Consider the following 24877-nt stretch of genomic DNA (forward strand, 5'->3'; position numbering starts at 1 on the left):
TGATTTTGTTAATAATGCCATTTGTCACATGTTTGAAGAAATTAGGTATGAGCTGAATGCTATAGAAATAGATAAATGTAAGAACGTTGGTCTCACAACCGTTATGAAGTACTGGTTATCTCTCACTCCAAGTCAAACCTTGATTGTCGAAAATGCCGGATGGATAAATACCTTAGAACAAGAGGATCGTAAAATAACTATTGCGAATGGCGACTTTGACATTTTGATTCCTCTGAGCTTCATACTTGGATTCGCTGAGGACTATCGCAAAGTGCTAGTGAATATGAAACATGAATTAATTCTCGTAAGATCGAGTACTGATTTAAATGCAGTTTATCAAACGAAGAGACCGTGGCCGACGTTGAAGCTTAGGAAGAATTCAAGATTAATGTAACACGTCTCGAATGGCTTATGCCCTATGTGACTGCATCAAATGCAAAGAAAATACATCTACTCGACTTTCTAAAAAGCCAACGAAGTATTTCAATGAGTTTTCGTAGTTGGGAACTGTACGAATATCCAGCGCTGCCTGCAAACACAAATCACGTCTGGACAGTTAAAACGACAAATCAGTTGGAGAAACCACGCTACGTCATCTTAGCCTTCCAAATCAATCGAAAAAATGAACCAAACTCTAACGCTAGTATATTTGATCATTGTAACATCACAAATGTAAAACTGTACCTCAACTCTCAGTACTATCCATCCAATACGCAATGTTGTACGATATGTATGCCAATTTTCAAAACGTATACTACGGTAAGGATGCCGAACCGATGCTCAAAAAACTCGATCATAAAAATTACATGCCACTCGTAGTGATTGACTGTTCGAAACAAAACGAATCATTAAAGACTGCTCCAGTAGATGTGCGCTTGGAGTTCGAAACCAGAGAAAATATTCCCGAAGGAACTACAGCGTATTATTCTATGTCTTGTCTTATTCTACACGATCGCATCGTTCAGTATAATCCGATAAATGGAGATGTGAAGAAACTTATTTAGGAGAGGGGGGAAGGGTATTGAAGAATTGACTCTTTCCTTAAGCAGCTCAGTAGTAGCTTTCTATGGCAATGGAGTACGTAGTGGATATGCAAGGCTTCATGATGCCTTGCAAAACTTATGCTGTGAAAGAGTTAGCGATACTCCCACTTAACTACAATGAAGAATCGCTCGTACGCTTGTTCAAACTTCCCTTTCCATGGCGAAGGCTAACGGAGAAATATAAGCGAGAAAATCTCTGGTTAGAACTCTACTATCATGGATTAACATGGAACTCTGGCGATTATAAATATGAAGATCAAAAATTCATCATCACAGATACACTCAAAGATCCCACAAAAATTTTCGTTTCCGGAGATTTGAAAAAAGAGTGGTTAGAACGATATGGCCTCAAAGTTTTCGATTTGAATGATTGGGGCTATTCGCCTTTCGAAAAATTGAAATCAGTTACCGTGTGCCCTAATTATAACGGCAAATACGTAACGACATGTGCACATCAAAACGTTAAAATAATGAAAAAGTTTTATATCGATGGCTGTTGTATGGATTGGGAAGAGAGCGATGAAGTCGTTGAAGGATTTCTATAGTAATTATGTATTTTTAAGTAAATACTTTGTAGAATAATATGTATTTTTTTAAGAACATGTAGAATAAGATATATTTTTTATCAATAAAATAATTTTTGTTTCAATTGATACAAAAAAATATTCTTTTATTTTTTATTAAACCATCCAAAAAAAGCGAAATTCTTCGCTGACTCTGACGATGACAGCAGCAGCAGCAGCAGTTTATCTTTTTATAATAAATTTTGTATTTTTTTATCAACAAAAAAATTTATACAACATAGAATTTAGACAAAAAAATGTTTATTTATTAGTTGAGGTGGTGTACAATGATGACATGTATAAATATGATTATTTCTTCTTTTCGTTATTGAACTGCTGAGAGCCTTTTTGTTCAGGAAAATTTTTAGTATTGCTCGAAAATTTGGAAATACTTTGTTTCCATGTCGATGATTCTTTGTTCTTCTTTTCGTCCGGGTCTTCCTGTGGAAGACGAGAGTACTTTACTTTAGAGTAGCGATCCATTTTATTGGAATGCTGGTTGATGAAAGATTCGATAATTCTTACACTGCGCTATTTATAGTAGCTTACAACCACGAAGTCTACAAATAAAAGAAAGTAAGCAGGTACTTGCACGTTTTTTCTATTAAACCATCTTCGGTAGATGAGACACGCATGCACGCACACACACGCGCGCCCGCGCGCACACATCGAACATAAAAAAAATTATTATTCGTTATATACTAATTATAATTAGTATATTTATTAAAATTTATTATCATTTGTATGTATTAGCGCTTGGGCCCTCCCCAGCAGCAGCAGCCGCCGGCGCCGCCGCCCCCCACATATCAATCGTGTAGCTAGTATACACAATACGGTATTGCCCGTAGTAACAGTGGCTATAGCTCTAGCGGTAGAGCATCGGCCTGCGGATCCGGAGGACGCGCGTTCGATCTCCCGATCCGTCCGTTTTTTTTCAGATAAATCTAAAAATTTAACACACGCGCGCACACGCGCGCACACGCGCGCGCACACACACACACAATAAAAAAATCAAAACGCGTAACACAGAACGCACCGGTATAACTCAGTAGGAGGAGGGGAAAGGTGAGTCGACAGCGCACGGGCCGATTAGAGGGGGGGGGGGTGAGGTGAACATGCACACACTTCAACTCACACGCTTCAACTCAGTAAGCTGATACCCTTTTGAGTTGAGGCCCCTCTAGTTTTCCTACTGTTGTGTTTGGACATTACTGGCTGTGTGACGATTTGTATTGGAGGCAGAAAACGAGTGCTGGATATTAGTGAAAATAATGGCTGTGCGTTAATTGAACTGATGGATCTTGCTAGCTTGTGTACGTTTGAGTCGGATAGTTATGGCTTAGGGGGATCTGATTAAAAACGTTTTCATTCGACAAATTTCGATGATAAAAGTTTCGATTGTATGAACCACGTAGCCTACCACGTGTCCAAAGTCTATAAAAATTTTGTCTACCTCTATAATTTGAATTATAATGCTTTTTTAATGATAAACTGGCTAATTTGAATATTTTCTTGCTTATTATATCCACGTCTATCTTGCCCGAATTCATAGTTTCTTATTCTTTCTGTAAACAAATTGATTAAATTTATCATTGATTTTATTAGATCATTTGAATTATTGCAGTCGATAAGAACTAAACTTTTTCTGACTGATATAGGGAGTTGCCTGATTATAGTTATATTCTTTTCTTATAACGTCCATACCGGCCTTAGGAAATTAGCTTGTTTCAATTGTCTATAGTAAAATGTTTGTAAATGTGTATCCTCTCTACTATTAAATCTTGTGCTCGGCAATTAATTTTTGAAATCGATTTGAATGTTTGTATTATCAAATTCGTCGTAAAAGCTATTTGAAAAATGTTCGTATGAGTTGAAAGAAAAATATAAATCGTACCAATGTCTATCCTTCCCGTGCAAAGCAATGGTGAAATGATAGAAAACGCTTTAAAGTGACTTTTCCCATTACAAAGTTAATATTATTTCTTGTACACTAATAACTGAACGTGCTAGTTCGGGGGCGAAGTAAATATTTTTATGTATTAATTGCGCCGAAGAAAATGCAGTTGTTATTTCGAAGGTACCACTTCAGTACATTAATATTATTTGATTAAATCAATGTTAACATTATATTTTTTACATAGATAATAAGAAATATCTGGAGAATCTCGAGGTATTTACAGATGGGACTACACAATCCAGTTACCAAGGTTCGTAAACATGTAGTTAAATTTATATAATTGAATAATTCGATTTTTGGTGTAAAGTAGGAAAAAGAAAAGGAAAGAAAAAAGAGATAAACAAGAAGAGCGAAGGAGAAGAACTGGAAGAAGAGATGAAAGTAGAAGTAGACGGAGAAGGAATCGAAGAACAAAGAGAAGACATGGAAGGAGGAGAAAGCAAAAAAAATGGAGGGGAAGTAGGAGTAATGGGAAATGAAATAGTGAAAGGAGAATCTATGGAAAAAAGAAAAAAGAAAAAAGAGAAGGAAGGATAGGAATGAAAGGGAAAAAGGAGACAAAAATAGAAATGAAGACGTGAAAGAAAGAAAGAATATAAAAGGATCAGAATATTATGGTGAAAATGGAGGTTTGAATCGTATTTTGATACGAGAGTTTGCGAGTTGTGAACCAAAGGCTGGCAACGTATGTATGAATATACATATACGCATATACTAAAACAAAGACTTAAGCACATACGCATACACTTAAACAAAAACTCACCCAATCATAAACGATTATAGTTCTATTACACTGAAAATTACTATATTTCTATTACTTGTAACAGGCTGCCGTCTAATCAATAAATCCTTAGATATACCTAAAAGTGACCAGACGACGCCTAGTTATCTATGCGCTCGATGCGCATTAACCTACCTTGTCTCGGAGTGCGCCTGCGCAGAGTTTCCTCACGATTCCGAGTTGGGTTCCCCCAACTCATCGCGTGGCGGCGCTGTCGCTCCTTGCTAGTAGCGCTCGTGCGGCCGCCGATGGAAACGCTGTTACCGATTCGCCTCTACTGATCTCAGCGAGCTCCGTGCTACGCTACCGGCGAATTCGAACGAAATGTAAACAAATATAGGCGCGACCGCCGGACAAAGGAAAGAACACAATAACGGAAACTTGTTTAAACAGAACCAAGGGATGATTTATTAAATCAAGCAAATCACACGAGGGGAATGCCGAGAGTCTTGCGCACGCTATCGCGAATTACAATTTACGGAAATTAGAGAGAGAGAGAAAACACCGCGATTACCGCGAACTGCCTGCTCGCACGCAACGAATAGATTCTTCGCGCTCGCTGCGCGGATTCGCACGCAAATTATAACAAGAGAAGGGAAGGTGCACCTACCGCAAGGACGATGTGGATACGGTGGCCAACCGTATCCGAATAACACGCTGTTACTAAGCTGCTCCGCTGCTTGCGGTACCACCTCGATTTCTGTTGCTGCTGTTATTGTTGCTCCTACCGCTACTGTTGCCACCGTTGATGTTGTTATTGTTGCTGCTGTTGCTGCTGATGCTACTGTTGCTGTTGCTACTACTGTTGCTGCGGCTGCTACGAGCACACCGCACCGAAGTTCGCACTCTCACCAGGAACAAGAACAACGCACGAAACTTCGAACGGCTCGGAAACAGGTTAGGCGCACGAACTGACTGAGTGGCACAGTCATACTACCGGTCGGACCCTCCCCTCCCGGTCATTGCCCCTACGCTCTCTCTCTCTCTCGCGAACCGAGCGCGGCTACTCTCGTTTAGCCGCTCATTACCTCGCGCGAGTCTTACGATTTTCGGTAATCGTTGCAGCCCCCTCCTAGCTTCGAACTACCGGATCGAACTACCCCATTGACTCGCGACCCCAAGGACAGGATTGGGAAAGGAGAGAAACCAACACAATCTATCCTCAATAATACACGCTTTATTTGCCCATCCCGGGCCACCACCCCCCCCACGTCATCTGCCGGAGCCCCCTGGCGCCTTGTGTCTTGGGTAGCGCCAGTGCTCCGACTTGTTGGGGCATTTGGAGGTCGTGGTTATCCCGGAATGGCCGCAGATATAGCAGCCCTTGCCCGGTCTTCTAACAAGGCTGGGCTCCGCCCCATGGCCCTGGCTCCCTGCTGGTGTTTGGGGCGGCGTGGCTGCTGTTGCCGGGGCGGCGATAAACGTGACGCCGCCCACCGTGGCGGATGTGCGTCCCCCCATGGTACGCACCACCACGGTAGGGTCGGAAACCGACCCGTCCACGCGGACCGTGAACTCCTGTCCGACGCCGGGGGCCCCCGAGACTCTCTTGGGTTGAGTCTTGGTCGGGGGCTTGGCCGGAGTCCTGGCCGCGTCCCTACTTGTCGGGGCCGCCGGTGGTAACACTGCCGGCGGCCCCGCGGCCTCTGGGGACTCCAGCCCCCGGTCAACGCGCAGGAGGGCCTCACCGTAGGCCCTCTGCCGCCGGACTACCGGAGCCCACTCCCCCAGCATCTCTTGGGCGCCGCGGAAGTCGAGGAACTCCCCCAGGTGCGCATGTACCTGGCGCTGGAGTTCCCCGACAAACTCCCAGGCATTCTCTAACTCCTGGAGGCCCAACCTCACGTGCCTCCAGGAGTTTACAAGCCCATCTTGCTGGGGGACCCGTGGGTGGTTGCAGACCCACTGCTGCTGGCCGCAGGCCTCCCTTGGCCCGGGGCACTGGGTCGAGCTCTCCATCGTTGCCGCGCTCGACCCTTGGGTCTGCACACCCTGGTCCTGCGTGGACTGAGACCGACGGCCCTCTTCGGATGGACCGTCGGTCTGGGTGGACGCTTCCCTGGTCTCGGGCCTTCTGACCGGGGGGCTTATGGCTTCCCGAAGGAAGTCGTCCACCCGCTGGCGCGAGCGGCCCTCACGAGCGGCCACCTCGACCTGGGCCCGGACGAACCTACGGAGGTCGCCGATCAGCCGATCGGCGCCCGGACCCAATCCCAGGTCGAGCAGCAGTTGGGTGGCCGTCTCGAGGGCCTCTTCACTGATGACCAGCTTCCTCTCCATCTGTAAAAGAGAAGAAGTGGGGTCAAGGGATTTCTCAGGCTCAGCCCTTAACGTACCCGTCGCCGTGTGACGCTCGACGCTATTGTTTACAAGGACGTCCCGGTCCCCGACGCTTTCCTCGCGAACATGGCCCATTTGCGGGGGTAGCTGGCAGTACCACCTTCCGCACGTGCTGAGCGGTTCTACGTGGTCTGCCCCTTCCCCTTACCGCATTGCCATCCAGGTCGTCTCCACCTGGTTCCCGAGGTTCGCACGTGGGGTTCTTGCGCGGCCTACCTCGGCCTCGCTTAGCCGGCGCCTCGATCGGTACCTCTGGAGCCGCCGCGGGTTTCTCACGCTCGTTCGCGGGGGCTGCTTTCGCGACGCGCTCGCATATCGGATCCTCGCTGGATTCCTCGATCTTCGCTGGCGGGTCTCCTACGCCCTCCTCTTCCTCCAACGGTGCTGAGTCCCCGCCTCCTGGTTCCTCGTTGTCCTCATCTGAGAATGGACCGAAATAGGGCTTGAGGTCCTTGGCGTGGATCAGCTCGGACAACTCTTCCTGCTGGTTACCTAGGCGATAGGTATTCGTCCCGCATACCTCCTGACTTACGTAGGGACCAGCATACTTCGGCGCGCACTTCGCCGAAACGCCCTGAGCTGCGGATGACAAGATGCGGTTCCGCTTCCACACCCAGTCCCCAACCCTAAAGTCGGCCTGACGTCTCCTCCGGTTGTAATAGACCGCCTGACGGGCCGCCTCCTCCCTGGACTTATAGCCAGCACGTTCCCACAAATTGGGTAACTGGCGCATGTGGTCGCCCCATTCGGTCAGTTCTTGGCCCTCGGAAGCTTCCCGGGCCAACTGATCCTGGGCCCTCCTAAAGGTCGAGGGGGGAGTGGGCTGTCTGCCGAAGACTAGCATGGCCGGGCTGTAACCTGTCGCGCTGTGAGTTGCCGAGTTCAACGCGAAGTTGAACTCTGGCAGGTGCTCGTCCCAGCTCTTATGGTCCCGCTCCACGTACGATATGAGCATGGCCTTGAGGGTTTTGTTCACTCGCTCTGTGGGGTTTGCCTGCGGGTGGTAAACTGGGGTAAGGGCGCGCCGGATGCCGTTCCTCGACAGGTAGGCATCGACCTCTTGGTTTTTAAATTCGGTCCCGTTGTCCGAAAGAAGAATCTCTGGCGCCCCAAACTTGGTTACCACCCTCTCGTGCAATTCCCGTACGATGGTCCTTCCGTTGGCCTTACGTACGGGTACGCACTCCACCCACCGAGTGAACAGGTCTAAAAAGACCAAAATGTACTCGAACCCTCTCGAGCTCTTCGGGAAGGGGCCAGTAATGCCACTGGCCACCACCTGCGAGGGTCGCGAGACCTCTCGACGACCCATCAGCCCGCAAGGCGGCCTTTGCTCCGCCTTGCATTGCTGACATACCGGGCAACTCCTCACGTACTCTCTGACCTGATCGTACATCTTTGGCCAGAAATACAGGTGCCTAGCCCGGGAGAACGTTCGTTCTCTCCCCTGGTGTCCCGCTGCTGGCGCATCGTGCACCTCCTCGAGTACTTGATGCCTCTTCTCGGCAGGAACCACTAGCTTCCAGGCTTCCTCGTTGTCGATGGACCCTTCGCTCTCCTCAGCCGGATTGTAGTGATACAATCTCCCTCGGACTACCTTCCAGGTAGGTTGAGAATGTGGATCCTGGCATACTTCTCTATACTTCTGAAGGTACCAGGCATCGGCCGTTTCCGGCTGATGAGTCATGGCACCCACTTCTACCACCCCCTCCTCATAGGCCCTAGATAAAGCGTCTGGCACCACGTTGAGGTCTCCTTTTCGATACTCTATATCGAACACATGGCCTTGTAGTGCTAACGCCCAACGCGCTAGCCTTCCTGTAGGATTCCTCATACTGTGGAGCCACTTAAGGCAACTATGATCGGTGATGACTTTGAAGTGGTGCCCCTCAACATAAGGCCGGAACTTCCCGATAGCCCATACTACTGCCAGGCACTCTCGTTCGGAGACTGTATAGTTTCTTTCCGCACTGTTTAAGGAGCGACTGGCGTACTCAATTACGCGCTCCTGTCCATCGACTTCTTGCGTCAATACCGCGCCTATCCCGCTATCGCTCGCGTCCGTTTGTAACACGAACTGCGCGTTGGGATCTGGCGACTGCAAGATCGGTGCCGAGACCATTGCGTCTCGTAACCGTTCGAAAGCCTGCTCCTGTTCCTGCTGCCACGCAAACGGGATGCTCTTCTTCGTCAGGCGGTTTATCGGCTCAGCGATGGTTGCGAAATCGGGTATGAAGCGACGATACCACGACATCATCCCCATGAATCGCTTCACCTGTCTGATCGTCCGTGGTACTGGGTACTCCATAATGGGCTTGATCTTCTCTGGATCTGGCCTTACCCCTTCGCGGTTCACTAGGACCCCCAGGTACTTGACTTCCGACTTACAGAAGTGGCTTTTGGTCTTATTCACAGTGAGGCCCGCACCCAGGATTCGTTGTAAAACCAATCCCAGGTGTCGCTTATGCTCCTCAAAAGACGGCGAGATAATAATCACGTCGTCGAGGTACGCAAAAGCGAAAGGATCTAAATCCGGGCCTATCACTCTGTCCATCAACCTCTGGAAGGTCGCGCCGGCGTAGGACAATCCGAAGGGCATTCTCTTGAACTGAAAATGCCCCAGGCCAGGGACTGTGAACGCCGTAATGGGGCGCGACTCCTTTTTAAGAGGTATCTGGTGGTACGCGCTACTCAAGTCCAGTGTCGAGATGAACTTCGCATCCCTGATCCTTCGCAGGATGTCGCTCATGAAGGATAATGGGTAGGCGTCCGGCTTGGTGACTGCGTTTACCTTCTGGTAATTCACGCAGAACCGGTATTTGCCGTCTGCCTTCTTAACCATCACCACTGGACTTGACCACCCGCTGGTTGCTGGTTCAATGACGTCGTTGTCCAGCATGGCCTTGACCAGCGCGTGCATTTCGTCTCGCACCCTATCGGAGACCGGGTAGTATTTCTGTTTACAGGGTCGAGCATCTCCGATGTCTATCTCATGCTCGACCCCCACAGCACAGCCTAAACACTCGCCTCCGTCTGGAATTAATCCATCGACGAGGCTAGCCACTTCTGGACGCTGTGCTTCCGTGGCTTCTACCAGGCCTACGGGTGCGAGGCACGACGTACCAGTGACACTTGCCACTTCCAACGGTACCGCCACTTTGGCTTTCGCCAAGTACAGCTGGTCCGTGTCAGGGTTCAGGTTGGCGCTGAATTCCCTCACGAAATTCGCGCCGACGTAGCAGTCATCAGACAGCAGTGGCGTTATAGCGACCCTTACATCTTTTGTGATTCCCCCTACTGTGAAGGGGAAAATCACATGACCCAAGATGGGACATGGGCGACCGTCAGCGAGCTTCGCTTCTCCCGCTCGCGTGACGTCCAGGCCCAGCCCCATGTCTGATGCCAACCTAAGCCCGAGTTGACCCATTACCGTTGATGAGGCCCCGGTGTCGTAGAGTGCCCTTAACTTGTAGGCACCTATCCCCACCTGAAGCCACCATCGGGTCTCATCCTCGGGTCTATACCTGCGGGGAGCTTTCGCCGTCTCTCTCCCCTCTGTGGACGGGAGGCTTTCACGGCTCTTCTTGCCCTGGGCAGCCGCTACTCGCATCGACGTGCTCTCACCCGCAAGTGTCTGGGTCGCCGGCGCACCCTCCGGAGCGTCAGGTGGCCGCCTGGAGCTTTTGGGTCTGATGGTCTCCTCTCCGACCCATTTAAACCCCTGCTCCATCACCTGAATCCGGCCTCCGTACCCTTCAAGGATACAGAATGCCCGGTTACCCAGATCAGGCATATGCTCGGTCGCTGTCGCTTCCGACGCCACCGCACTGCTAGGTCTCGTAGGGTCCGATACCCCTGGCGAGACCTTCCTGAACCCTGGAGTCGCTGGCGGGCCCCTGCCCCGTTCCAGCGACTCGCGACGAGAGGTCACCTTTACTGGGGACGCGGAGGGGACCTCCGTCCTCCGCTTCCCTGCCCGTTTCCCTTGTTGCAATCCGGGCAGTACCTTCTGGTAAAGCCTAGTTTGCCACAAGACGAGCACTTGATCGGTTGGGAGTAATCTATTTTCCTCCGCTGACCCTCTCGTCGCTGGCCAGGAGACCCTGGGGGGGTTTTATTCCTCCCCTTTTCTTGCGGCCGACCCCTCGGCCGCCTGGGAGAGCTAGCCTTCCTCTCCTTAAAGTACCGGTCCATATCGGCCGCAGGGTCGCGATCTGTGACGACAGATCCTCAATGGGGTCTGTCGCCTGCGTTGCAGCGATTGTGGGCCGGTCCTCGGGTCTCTTGGCCGGGGTTTTAACCGGCGACTCGGGTTGCCGCTGATCCCTACCCCGAGGCTTGTTGGACATGGCCGCCGTACGGGGTCCTGCCCGGGGTGGTGGTGCCTTAGCTGACACCCCCATGTGCTCGGGGTACAACGTGGACGTTGGCTCCAACCTGGTCCTCGGGCGCTCGTCGTCCCGCAAGGCGGTCTCGATTTCGGTTGCCCTGGCGTGGAATTCGTCCACGTTGGAGAACGCATTCCTCCGCAGCTGCATCCGGATGGCGGGTAGGAGATTTGCATACAGCAAATCTAACTGCCTCTGCTCTGGTAACGGCGGACGTAGCTGGGCTAACATGAAGAGGAGGTGGCAGGCATATTCTCGTACCAGCTCTCCTTTCTCCTGGTACCGGGCTTGGGCCTCTTGCAGCAATCTTTGTTGCTGAAGCTCACTCGACCCAAATCAACGTCGGGCGCCTGCCACGAAGTCGGCGTAATTCCTCCACTGAAGCTTGTTAAGCTCGTACCAGGTCCTCGCAACGCCTTCGAGGAGCTCTGATACCGAGCACAAGATTTCGCCATCTGTTAGCCCAGAACCCGCGCGTAGATCTTCTAGTCTCGATAGGAAGGTGTCTACGCACTCTGAAGCCGTGCCAGAGTATCGCAGCTTCCATCCCCGGACAATCCTACCCGCGTCCCGAGTCGCGTAGTACCCCGACGCTGCATTGGCGTCGTACCAGGCTGATCCTTCCGGGATCGCCTGCCCTTCTTCCATGTCGGCGTCTCTTGGTCCTCTTCTTGGTGGTGGTTGTTCCGTCCTTGAAGGCGCCTGGCGTTGGGGAGCTCCTCGAGGTTCGCCAGGGGTCGGTCGCTGGGGTTCCGGGGTACTTCCTGGTACCCTTGGGTCGTAGTGACACGTATACGTGGACTGGAAGTCCACGGTCCTCCGGGGCCGCTCTGGTATGACCGTTCGTCGATTGGTGGGGTCCCTGTTCCTTAGCTGCTGGACCTCCACCTGCAGAGCGGTCACCTGGTCGCTCCACCGCGCGCATACCTGGTCGTGCCTTTCCAGCATCTCAAGTATGCGGTTGATCCCGACACGGTTGCGCTCGATCTCTTCTTTTAATCGTTCTGTCACGCACCGTTCCTCTTCTTCTTCTTGAGGTTGTAGTTCCTCATTTTCGAAGCGTTGAGCTCTTCGCCTATCCGGCGATCCGGTGGAGCCCTTGTGCTCACTACCGATCCCCTCCGTGGGCCCCTTGACCTCGCCGGTCCCCCCTTCCTCTGCGGGCTCTCGCACCCCCGCCTCGCTTTGACTCTCCTCTTCCAGGTTGTCGTAGACCGCGAGAGTTCGCGTCAGGTTTGCCTCTACCATCTCATCTCTATATAACAGCATGAGGGGGTGGGTGACAAGATCCTCAGCGTCAGCTGCTTCTAGCTCTAGTCGCCTGGACTCCAGCCACCTCTCTCGGCTCCTGCGCCTGCGTTGTGTGGCCTCCTTATCCAACGCCGCTCCTTGGAAGTCTAGGTCGATATATTCGCCTAGCAACCAATACGCTAATCGAACTGCCTGCATCAGCTTAGGACCGTCTGTACGCAACTCCAGTTGCGTCAGGTATCTGTCCAGCTGTGTCGACGGCAGTTCCGAGGCCCACCGGGTTATCGCATCGGCGGTATCCTCCATTTCGCTTATACTGGGGCGTAGGTGACGGTTGAGGTTAATTTTCCCTAGTCGACCACTACCGCCCCCTATCGCCCAAGGCGCGAGCGGGGTGTTGCGATTTTTATCGCCAACTACCCAATTACGCCTTTATTCACAAGGCAACAATACGCGTGGCTTGTGGGTGTGTGCAGGTATCGCGTACTCTAAGGAAGTACGAACTTCCGCTTCGCAACTACCTGCCTATAGGTGGAGGCTAACTGTTTGTTAGCTCCACCGGGTTAGTTAATCTAACCCTACACACACCCCAATTGCGCGCCCTGCTGGTACTATCGCTCGGTGACTAACCCCCACTTAATTACTTTAATGTGTAATAAAACACTTAAAAAGCAAAAAATTAACCAAAATACAATTAGTCACCTTTTATATTTGAGTTAGAGCGACTCCGGACGTCTCTTCGACCCCTAGGGTTAGTGTGCTCTCGGCTCACAAAAGCAGGTGTTATTGGGTCGGAGAGGCGTCTTTCCCCTACCGCAGAGCACGTACCGGACGAGCCACGCGTTATTTTACTCGCTCGCACCTTATTACGCACGCGCGCAAACGTCTCTCTCTCTCGCGCGTCGCTCTCTCTTTTTGTGCAAAATCCCCTTGTGTATGAGTCCTAATTTTAGTTGGGCGCCATGTAACAGGCTGCCGTCTAATCAATAAATCCTTAGATATACCTAAAAGTGACCAGACGACGCCTAGTTATCTATGCGCTCGATGCGCATTAACCTACCTTGTCTCGGAGTGCGCTTGCGCAGAGTTTCCTCACGATTCCGAGTTGGGTTCCCCCAACTCACCGCGTGGCGGCGCTGTCGCTCCTTGCTAGTAGCGCTCGTGCGGCCGCCGATGGAAACGCTGTTACCGATTCGCCTCTACTGATCTCAGCGAGCTCCGTGCTACGCTACCGGCGAATTCGAACGAAATGTAAACAAATATAGGCGCGACCGCCGGACAAAGGAAAGAACACAATAACGGAAACTTGTTTAAACAGAACCAAGGGATGATTTATTAAATCAAGCAAATCACACGAGGGGAATGCCGAGAGTCTTGCGCACGCTATCGCGAATTACAATTTACGGAAATTAGAGAGAGAGAGAAAACACCGCGATTACCGCGAACTGCCTGCTCGCACGCAACGAATAGATTCTTCGCGCTCGCTGCGCGGATTCGCACGCAAATTATAACAAGAGAAGGGAAGGTGCACCTACCGCAAGGACGATGTGGATACGGTGGCCAACCGTATCCGAATAACACGCTGTTACTAAGCTGCTCCGCTGCTTGCGGTACCACCTCGATTTCTGTTGCTGCTGTTGTTGTTGCTCCTACCGCTACTGTTGCCACCGTTGATGTTGTTATTGTTGCTGCTGTTGCTGCTGATGCTACTGTTGCTGTTGCTACTACTGTTGCTGCGGCTGCTACGAGCACACCGCACCGAAGTTTGCACTCTCACCAGGAACAAGAACAACGCACGAAACTTCGAACGGCTCGGAAACAGGTTAGGCGCACGAACTGACTGAGTGGCACAGTCATACTACCGGTCGGACCCTCCCCTCCCGGTCATTGCCCCTACGCTCTCTCTCTCTCGCGAACCGAGCGCGGCTACTCTCGTTTAGCCGCTCATTACCTCGCGCGAGTCTTACGATTTTCGGTAATCGTTGCATACTATATTCAGATACGATTAAAGCAAAGCCTACAAATTGACGTTTCGAAGGTGGAAATTGAAGAAATTAAGGCAAAGTTTATGAAAAATAGCCACCGTATAGTCAGCAAACTGATGAATTCCTTGATAAAACGAGAATATTTAATCAAGATGACGCCAACTGGCAAAGGAGATAGTGAACCAATCCCAACGTCGATATTCGAAGGAGTTCTTGGTAAGCACTCATACCACTTATCATAATTTATTGTATTCAATTAAATGAAATCCGAAATCTGAAAATGTTATATTCTTCTAGAGTTTGTAAATGGCGTAGTCGAAGAGAACCAGAGAATTTCAAGAAATAGATACAGGATCCTGCTTACTAAATTTTGCAATAACTTGCAATATCGTTAGAATTAAAAAGATGTATTAATTAAATTAGTAAATTTATGTTCTTGTTTTATTATAAGAAAAACTCTACAGCGTTTGGATAATATATTATTCCTCTAATTAGTCCTAGTTATATTCTCAAAAATTCACCAACAAAATCAGCCGAAAAGTTCTCAATAAAGTCCGCGGAAAACTCCTCAAAAAAATTCTCTAAAAAGTCCTTAAATTAGTCCTCAAATAAATCTTGAAATAAGTCCTCAAAAAAGTCCACAATAAAGTCGTCAATAAAATTGTAAATAAAGTCCTCAAAAAAGTCCTCAAAATAGTCCACAAAAAAGCCCTCAAAAAAGTCCTCAGAAAAGTCCTCAAAAAAGTTCTCAAATAAGTGCTAAAAAAATCCTCAAAAAAGTCCTCAGAAAAGTCCTCAAAAAAGTCCTCAAAACAGTCCTCAGAAAAATCCTCAAAAAAGTCCTCAAATAAATTCTCAGAATAGTCCTCAAAAAAGTCCTCGAAAAAGACCTCAAAAATGTCCGTAAGAATGGCGTTAAAATAGTCGTCAAAAAAGTCCTCGAGAAAGTCCTCAATTAGTCTTCGAAAGAGTCCCCAGAAAAGTCCTCAAAAAAGTCCTCGAATGAGTTCTCGAATTAGAAAATTTGAAACATTCTATCATTATTTTATTCAATATCAATAAACGTGTTTATAATTTTAAATAAATTATTATAAGCTAATACAAACGAAAAAAATTGAATTTACCTTCGTCTATTTCATCTTTTAATCTCAAATTCATGAATTCATTTTCAGCAATACATAGTTTTTATGAACCAAATGGTCTTTGTCTTCAGATAAATTTTCTATAATTGCAAAAATAAAGTATTTTATTATGAATTTATTAAAAATATTTGCAACTTATGACTCAAATGACTATTCGATTCGCTGTATTAGCCTGTTTACTACGTATAAAATTTACTCCAAGTCATTGCCCTAAACAATTACTGGTTCAATAAATAAATATTTTTACATTCATATTTATCTCGCTTATTGTAGAAATCATCAAAATTGAATGAAAATAAGAAAGGACCTAACAAGGATATAATTGGAATGGTTTTCTATAAGGCTTTTCGTGACTATAAAGGTTGACTGAAAAGATCATAACTCGCGTTTTAGCTAATAGAAAAGTGAAGAAGAGAAAAGTAAAAGTAATTTAATTTTAATTTGTATTTATTCTTTGACTTACTTATAAATGGTTTGAAATATGGCCTAGGCTGCTCTTGCGCTAAGACCCTTGATGAAAAGTACAACTGACTCATTAACCGAACTAAACTGCAACTGCAACTGCACTACTAATCAAATTGAATTGAATTGTACTGCTTATTAATCCGAAAACTTAATTGATCTCTTTTATAAGCAAGGACTTAAAGCCCCTTCCTCGGCCCTTCAACGCCCAAAAAAACAGATCTGCATTATGAAAAAACTCGACTTTTATAGACAAGGGCAAGAAGCCCCTTCCTCAGGCCCTCACGCCCTAAACAAATTGTCTAATTGGAGGAAAAGAAATTACTTACTCTCTTTTTCTCTGTCCTCCTCACACTTTTCATCTTAAATATAAATTCGACTTTAAAAGAGAAAGAACAACGAATGCAAGTGTTCTTTTAGACCCTAGAGTATTTCTCGACGACTTAGAATACCTTTGGAGCCTGTCTCGACAACAGAAAAGACCTCCAAAGTACCTCTCGACGACTGAACAAACCGCTGCAGTATTTCTTGAACCTTTCGACGACTGTAAATACCTCGTCACATTCGTCCTCCTGCATAACCACACTATAGCAAGTTGAACTTCTTCATTACTATTTTTGGTTACAAAACATAATTAAATGATGATCGATAAGTACTCGGAATTATATTGAAAGATGCAAGTTGCAATACTTTGAATGACGCTTTTTTTAAATACTAGAAGCATTACCTCAAAGATATTTTCGATGATCATCAATAAAACTTATTGCTCAATGTTTTAAATATATATTTTCATTATTGCGAGATCTTTCGTTGTCGAGAAAGGCTTTATAGGTCTTTAAACCCCTGGGGAGGTTCGAAAAATACTCCGGAGGTATCTCCAGTTGTCGATGCGGGTCCCAGAGGTATACTCAATCGTCTAAAGATTCGAGAAATAGTTCCAGAGGGCTTTTCAGTCCTCGAAAAATACTGCGGAGGTATTCTTAGTCGTCGAGAGATATTTCGGAGGTATTATCAGTCTTCGAAGAATACTTTTCGCTATCGAGAAAGGCTCCGTACGTATTAACAGCCATCAGGAAATTTTAAAAATACCCCAAAGACTTTTTCAGACCTCGAGAAATAGTCCGGAGGCCTTTTGTGTCCTAGAGAGATACTCCGGAAATCTTTACGTTGTCGAGGAAGGCTCCGAAGGTCTTAACAACCGTCTGAAAATTCGAAAAATACTCCGGAGGTATCTCCAGTTGTCGAGTGATACTCCGAAGGTTTAATCAGTTATCGAATAAACTAAATAAATCCAGAGGTGTTCTTAGTCATCAAGAGAAACTCCGAAGGGTCTTTCAGTCGTTTAGAAACTCAGAACTTCACTATACTGACCAAACAGTAAAAAATTATTCTTTCAAGCATGATGTAAATCTTAGATCGCTTAATTGAAAATTGTTCAGCTTTTATAAGATCATTGATTGACGAAACGTTGCTGAATATAATTAAAATTAAGTGATTTTCCATCTATCACTATTTCCCTTCGATCTATCATTACAAAATTTATTATTTAAACAAATCATAAGGGAATCAAGACAGTATCTTACGTTTAATCAACATTTCTATGTCTTTCCATACAATAAAAACCTTTCACATTATCTTGTTTCTCACTTGAAACGTCATCAAAAATCATAATAGAGTTTGGACGTGCTTCGTCTTGTGATACGAGATCGTGCTAGCTGAAAGGTAAGTAGATAACATATTTGATGGGTTCGAGAACTTGCTCAAAAAATTTGTATTTTGGTTGATTAAGTTACTTAGAATATATGTAAATATTTTCAAACTTTACTTTATTAGAATCGGTTAAAATAGCCAAGAGCGCATTCGTCTTTCCACAGTTAGACGCACCACAGCATACTACACGTATGCTGTTTGGCAATAGATCTTAATGTATTTTACTTTTCTTTTCACTTTTGTCTGTCAGATCATCAAAATTTATCACAAAAAACTTGAGAAACTATTCCTCTACATCTATTTCACTCTAAACTCCGAATTACAACTCATACGAGGGTGGTCCGATAAGTACTTAGCCTACAAAAGAAAAACGAAAATTTTGGAAAAGTGGCGTTTTATTTTTCAACTAGTCTCCTTTTAGTTCGATACACTTGGTTCAGCGATGCTCCAACTTCTTTAACCCGTCTGAAAAAGACGTTTCCTCGAGGTCTGAAAAGTAGGCTTCCGTGGCAGCGATTACCTCCTCATTCGACTCAAATTTCTGCCCGGCGAGTGACTTTTTCAAGTTTGGAAACAAAACGAAGTCGCACGGGGCTAAATCTGGAGAATACGGTGGATGGGGCAGCAGTTTGTAGCCTAATTCGACCAATTTGGCCATGGTGACGGCGGAGGTGTGAGCCGGTACGATGTCATGGTGGAAGAGCACTTTTTTCTTCGCCAAATGGGGCCGTTTTTTCTGCAATTTGACGTCGAATCGGCCCAATAATTCGGCATAATACAGCCCTGTAAATCTTGACATTAACCATCGAGAAGGTTTTACTACGTGATAGAATATTTCTTTTGCGAGAATGGCGCCATCGGGCGGTGAGGCTAAGTACTTATCGGACCACCCTCGTAAGTGATGCTATAAAAGAGTGTATTTATAAGTTTTTTACGCATTTACTACTAAATACTCGACAATGATCGCCTACGCGAGAAAAAAGAAAAGGAAGACTGGTACAGGTTTAGTGAATAATTTGATAAATAATCTACGATTTGAGGCTCACGTATCATGTTATTAATATTGCGGACCTGGAACAAAACTTTATAAGAGATTAGCTCAAGGAGATCCTGGCATTAATCCTCTGGACGCCGCATAAAATGTAAAGATCACGACATTGCCTACTCTAAAAATAAAGATAATGAAGCATGAAACATTGCAGATAAAGTATTGGCTGGAAAAGTTTGGCAACGTGTACATAGTTCTGACGCTAACTTGAGTAAAAGACCATGAAAGCAAAATCAATGTTCAGAATGGGACTTGGCAAAAAGCGTTATAAGAAAAGGAAGACTTTATTAAGAATTATGAATAAACAATTCACTTTTGTACAATCACTCAACATGGTTAAATCATGAACCCTAAGAGGGTGTAGAAACATACTATGTACCACCTATTGAACTAGATAAGGATAAATCTTGTACTCTTGATTTGGTAGAATTACTTACATTAAATTCGATAGCAAATATTGATGTTGAACAAAATAATTTTAAAGTTGATGACATTGAAATTGAACTACATACAGGTAGTTACGAAATTGGGGACAGATCGATATTTGAAAGAACACTTAAAGTCAACAGATATATAAATTGAAATAAAGCCTAATAACAATACTTTATGCAGTGAAATAATTTGCAATGAACTTGTCGATTTTCAATCAACAAACTCTATAGTACGTTTGTTAGATTTCACTAAAACAATTGTTGCCAGCCAATATAAATAATGTTTCCGACATGCCTGTAACCATTCTCAAACTAAAGCTCTACGCGTTGAATGTAACATAACATCTGGAGCATATATTAATCAAAATAGAGGTCATATCATTCATGAGTTCTTTCCAATTGTACCACCAGGATATAAGATCATTGAAATTTCTAAAAAGATCATATATTTAACTTTAGCTGTCAGCGTTATTGATCATTTATAGCTACGACTAATTGGTTAAGACGGTAATTTAATAAACTTTCGTAGAGAAGTAATCATAATTCTTTTACATATGAAGAGAGTATAATAGGAATAGTTTTTAATGCTAAAGTAGGCAGTGGCTGTATAAAAATATCATCATACGCTCAGAAAATCAGTCATCGACGGATAGTTAAAGGTCTAACGTTTGAAAAATTAATGTGCATATTTGTATATTGTTGTTATCTTGAAGATGGAAGAAATACTTAGTGTGCAAGCACCTGTAGTCTTTGATGAATCCATAGCTCATCATGATTTTCATGCACATCAACCTTGCAATTTACAAACACTTAATAATAGCGATGAAATTCGTATATTAGTAAAACATCAAGATTTATGTCTCTTACCATTGAAAAGTTCGCTACACATTGTTGGCAATATAAGAACACGAGATGGTAATGCTGTTACTGGGAGAAAGTTCATAAATAATGCTATTTGAAGATATTCGCTGTGAAATTAATGCTATAGAGATAGACAAATGTAAAAATGTTGGATTGAGGAGTACTATGAAAGTTTTAGTTTCATTGCACCAAAATCAAAGTACATTCTTCAAAAATTCTGGACGGCTCTATATTGATGAAACTAAGACAATAGCTGACAACAATGGCTAATTTGATGTTTCAATACCACTTTCCATGATTTTAGGATTTGCTGAAGATTATCACAAAATTGTTGTGAACGTAAAGCATAAACTTATTCTTACCCGATCAAGAGATAATTTAAATAGTCATACAAAAATTAGGTAAAATTGATAATATTGATCAGTATGAGTATTTTAAAATAGAACTAATACGAATCGAATGGTTGATGTCCTATGTAATTATGTCAGATAACTGTACAATACAGTTATTCAATTTCATTCAAAAAGATGTGCCTATTTCTATGAGTTTTCCATCACGGGAACTTTATGAGTATGCAGTATTACCATAAACATCAAAACATTTTTAGACAGTAAAAACATTCAATCAATTAGAAAAACCAAGATATATTAAATTAACTTTTCAAACAAAATGCAAGTCTGATAAAACTAAATATTCCAGCAGATTTGATCATTGCACTATAACCAATGTTAAACTTTTTCTCAATTTCCAGCAATATCCGTATGGAAATTTAAATCTTGATATTAGTAATCATCAATATTCTGTGTTGTATGACATGAATGCTAATTTTCAACAGAAATATTACATCAGGGACGGTATTTTAAATCCACTGTTAGATCAAAAACAATTTATCACGCATGAACCACTAATAGTAATAGATTGTTCTAAGCAAAACGAATCATTGAATCAAGCTGCTGTAGATATACGTCTAGAGTTTGAAACCAAAAATGATATACCAGCGGTAATAGCTACATATTGTTTAATTTTACATGATCGTATAGTTAAATATAATCCAATAAGTGGTCATGTTACAAAATTTGTATAAATATTATCATATAATAATCATGTATTCTTTTTTATGGCGGCAACTACCGGCAGGTACCATGGAGCCTGTATATAGGTACACACAACGGTCGGTTACAATGCTAATCAAACAGGTCGATAAAAAATCTGTCTATAAAGCAGCCCATAGGTAGTAACGTTGGATTAATAACGTTACCGAATGCTAATAAGGAAGGAATTAATTCTCGCATGGTAAGTAGCTTAGAACCCTTATAGCCCTTATTACTCGCTTTCCTTTCCCTCCTTGACGATTCTTCATCTGAAGCCATTCTGCCTCCCTGCGGAGTCTGACAGCCATTGTTTTTCCCTCCTCATTCTTTTTTTCTAAAATTTCTATCAGCTTTAGTCACCTCTTAGGCGGCTCTTCCTGCCCGCTAATTAATGCCAGTCATAAGCGACATTTACTGATAGTCGAAGGAGTAGAATTCTCTCACTGGTGCTGCTGGCTAGAATCATTTTTTTCCATTCACGATCTTTTTATAATGATGTTCTCTTCAATTACTTTCCCTTTTTTCTGCTTCTTACTTCGTAGTTTTGTAACTCTTTCTTTCAGTTTTACGATTTCGAGAGTTTTATGGAAGTATGTCTGGATTATTATCAAATATACAATATTTGTCGAGGTTAGATTTCACTCGAGGGGAGTGTGGACGTGTCTTGGATGTGAGCGCGAGTTTTGGTGAGAAAGTTAAAGAGGAAAAGTGTTTGAGGAGAGCAATAGAGGTGAAAAGAGCGTGGAGGCGGAGGAGGAGTGGAGAAGAGAGAGAGAGGCCTGGAGAAGAGCAGGAAAAAGCAGAGAGAGAGGAATAAAGAAAAAAATAAAAGTTGAGGTTAAGAGAGAAAATCAGAAAGCGGGAAAGACAGGCAGAGAGGAGGGGCGGTAAGAAGTAAAGGCAGAGACAGAAAAGGTAAGACAGGGAATAAAGGTGGGATCACGGGTAGATATAGAGAGTCGAATTAAGGCGTTCGGGATAAGATGGAAAGATTTGTGACAACAGAACAATTAAGAGATAAAGGTGGAAGGTTGGAAAAGAAAGGCACAGAGGAGGAAAAGAAGAAAAGAGTAAAGGTGGTAAGGGGGAGAGAGAGCGGGGAGGGGCTGAGGGAGAATAATAGAGGAGAAATGAGAGAGGCAAAGAGATGCAAGAGTGAGAGTGAGGGAAGCGAGATGGATGGGGAGGGGGGAGAAGGATTGGACAACACGATAAGAGAAGTGGGAAAAAGTACAAAAGACAGACATAAGGGAATTAAGAGAGGTATGGGAGGAGGAAAGGAAAGAATGGACAGCAGTGTTTAAAGAAATAATGGGAAAAATGGAAAGAATGGAGGCAGAGGGGAAAAGAAGAGGAAAAAGGTGGGAGAAGGAAATAGGAAAAGTTAGGAAAGAACAAGAGATAGATAGATAGATAGATAAGAATTTATTCACCGTGATGGCAAAACATAAAATACAATAATATATAAATATATACAGTAATTGTCACAGCTTTCAGTCAGTTTACATTATACCGTACAGGCATCACATTTCATCACAGTTCGATTACAATTGTAGTTCCTCAGTCAATAAATAATAATAAGAGAGTGAGAGAAGAAAGAAAGGAAGAGACGACAGAAGAAACGGAAAAAGCAGAACGTAGAAAAAAGAAACTGAAGGAAAAATGGGGGGAGAGGATGGACCAGTTGGAAGAGGAGTGCGTGAAACTAAAAGAAAGCATAGAAGGAGGAAACAAGAAGCAAAGAGGAACAGAAGTAGGCAATAAGGAAGAATTAGAGCATATGAGAGAAAAAATTGATAGAGAAAGTAGGATAAACAATATAATAGTGACAGACTTAGAGGGTGAGTTAAAGTGGGAAAAGAAGGGAGAGACAGAGGTCTGGTTAAGGGAGGTACTAGAAATGAAAGGAGAGATAGTGAATCTGAGAAGAAAAGGAGGAACAGCGGAGAGAGATGATCGGAGAGAATGAAAAAAAAACATGTGGCAAATTAGATGCGCGTCATGGGAAGAAAAAGAAGGAATTATGAAGAAGAAAAAGAATCTGGCACAGAAAAAGATATACATAGATCAGGACTGGACGTGGAAGCAAAGAAGGATAAGAGAGGAAGTAAGAAGGAAAGCGAAAGAAATAAGAAGTAAAGGTAAATAGGTAAAGATGTGGCATAACGGGGTGAAATCAGAGGAAGAAGAATGGTAGTGGAGCGAGAGAGAGGGAAAAATGGTAGGAAAGGGGGTGGAAGGGTTTCGAAAACAATAGGGATAAAAGAGAGAGAGAGAAGAGAAAGGAGAGAGAGGGGAGAAAGGCAGTAAAAATACTATTCTGGAAAAGAACAGGAAGAAAGTAAAGGGGAAGAAATCGAAGACAGCGAAGGAGAGGAAGGTGAAGAAATTAAAGAAAGAGAAGTAAAAGAGGTAATAAAAAAAAATGAAAAAGAAAAAGGCCACAGGAGAAGGTGGTATAGCAAATGAAGTGTGGGTGGAAGGCACGGAAGGCTTGATAAAAGACATGACAAAATGCTTAAACGGAATATGGAACGGAGAAGGATATCCGGAAGAATGGAGGAAGGGAATAATAGTACTAATATATAAGAAAGGGAGGAAAGAAGAAGTAGGAAACTATAGAGGAATAACGCTGATGGATACGGGATATAAAATATATGCGGAAATACTGAGGAAAAAGCTGGAAAGAGAACTAGAAGCTAATGAAACGCTAAGTGAGAGGCAGATAGGATTTAGGAAGAAAAGGGGAACAATGGACGCAATATATATATTAAAAACAATAACAGGGAAGGAAATAAGGGAAAAAGGAGGAAAACTGTTCGTATTCTTTGCAGACATGAAGGCCGCTTATGATAAAATAAAGAGGAAGAAAATATGGGAAAAAAATGAAAGAGAATGGGATAAATAGAAAAATTAGGAAAGGAATAGAAGAAATATATAAGAAAATAGAGAGTAAGGTAAAAGTTGGAGGAGAAATAATTGGGGTGTTTGAGACTTACAAAGGCGTAAGGCAAGGGTGCCCTTTGAGCACCACGCTATTTAATCTTGCCTTCGCCGACCTGGAAGTGAAGATCAAGCAGGTGCAGGAAGGAGGGGTAGTGATCGGAAGGAAGAAAATATGGACTTTAGGATACGTAGATGATATAGTGATGATGGCAAAGAGTGAAAGTGGAATGAAAGCAATGCTAAAAAAATTAAAAAGATACCTGGAAGAAAGGGGATTAGAGTTAAATGTAGGAAAATCAAAGATGATGTATTGCAGGGGAGGAGGAGGAAGGAAGATGAATGCGAATGGGAAGATGAGAAGATAGAGATGGTGAAAGAGTACAACTACTTAGGATATGTGATAAACAGAAATAACGGAAATAAAAAGCAGATAAAGAAGGTAGAAGGGAAAATAAATATGGGAGTCGGATGGCTATGGGGGCTAGGAGAAAAACTATTTAGAGAAAACTGGGTGCTAAGGATGAACCTGTTCGATGCCCTGGCGAAAAGCGTGATTATGTATGGAGCAGGAATCTGGGGATGGAACAGATATAAGGAAATAGAGAGATTACAACTGAAATACATAAAGTGGGTATTAGGATTAGATAGAAACACGCCAAGTTACCTAATACGATGAGAAACAGGAAGACAAGAAATGAAAGAAACAGCATTAGAAAGAGCAATGAAGTATGAAAACAAAATAAAAGAAGAAAGAGATGGCTTAATAAGAAAAGAAGCATGGAGAGAATTAAAGAAAAGGGAAAGAAATGAAAAAGATAAAAAGGGTAAGAAGGAGGAGAAAGAGGAAAGGCTGGAAAAAAGTAAAATATACAGAGAGA

At 44.3% G+C, this 24877-nt stretch overlaps 1 protein-coding gene across 1 annotated transcript in view; it reads right to left on the reverse strand.

Annotated features, from left to right (window-relative positions):
- LOC131669338 (putative fatty acyl-CoA reductase CG5065) overlaps window positions 1-24877 on the reverse strand; it is a 759403-nt gene that overhangs the window by 477804 nt on the left and 256722 nt on the right. The window lies entirely within an intron of this gene.

The sequence above is a fragment of the Phymastichus coffea genome, unplaced genomic scaffold (assembly GCF_024137745.1).
Source record: "Phymastichus coffea isolate CEN01 unplaced genomic scaffold, Cenicafe_Pcof_1.1 PCOF00007, whole genome shotgun sequence".
NCBI classification, from domain to species: Eukaryota; Metazoa; Arthropoda; class Insecta; order Hymenoptera; family Eulophidae; genus Phymastichus; species Phymastichus coffea.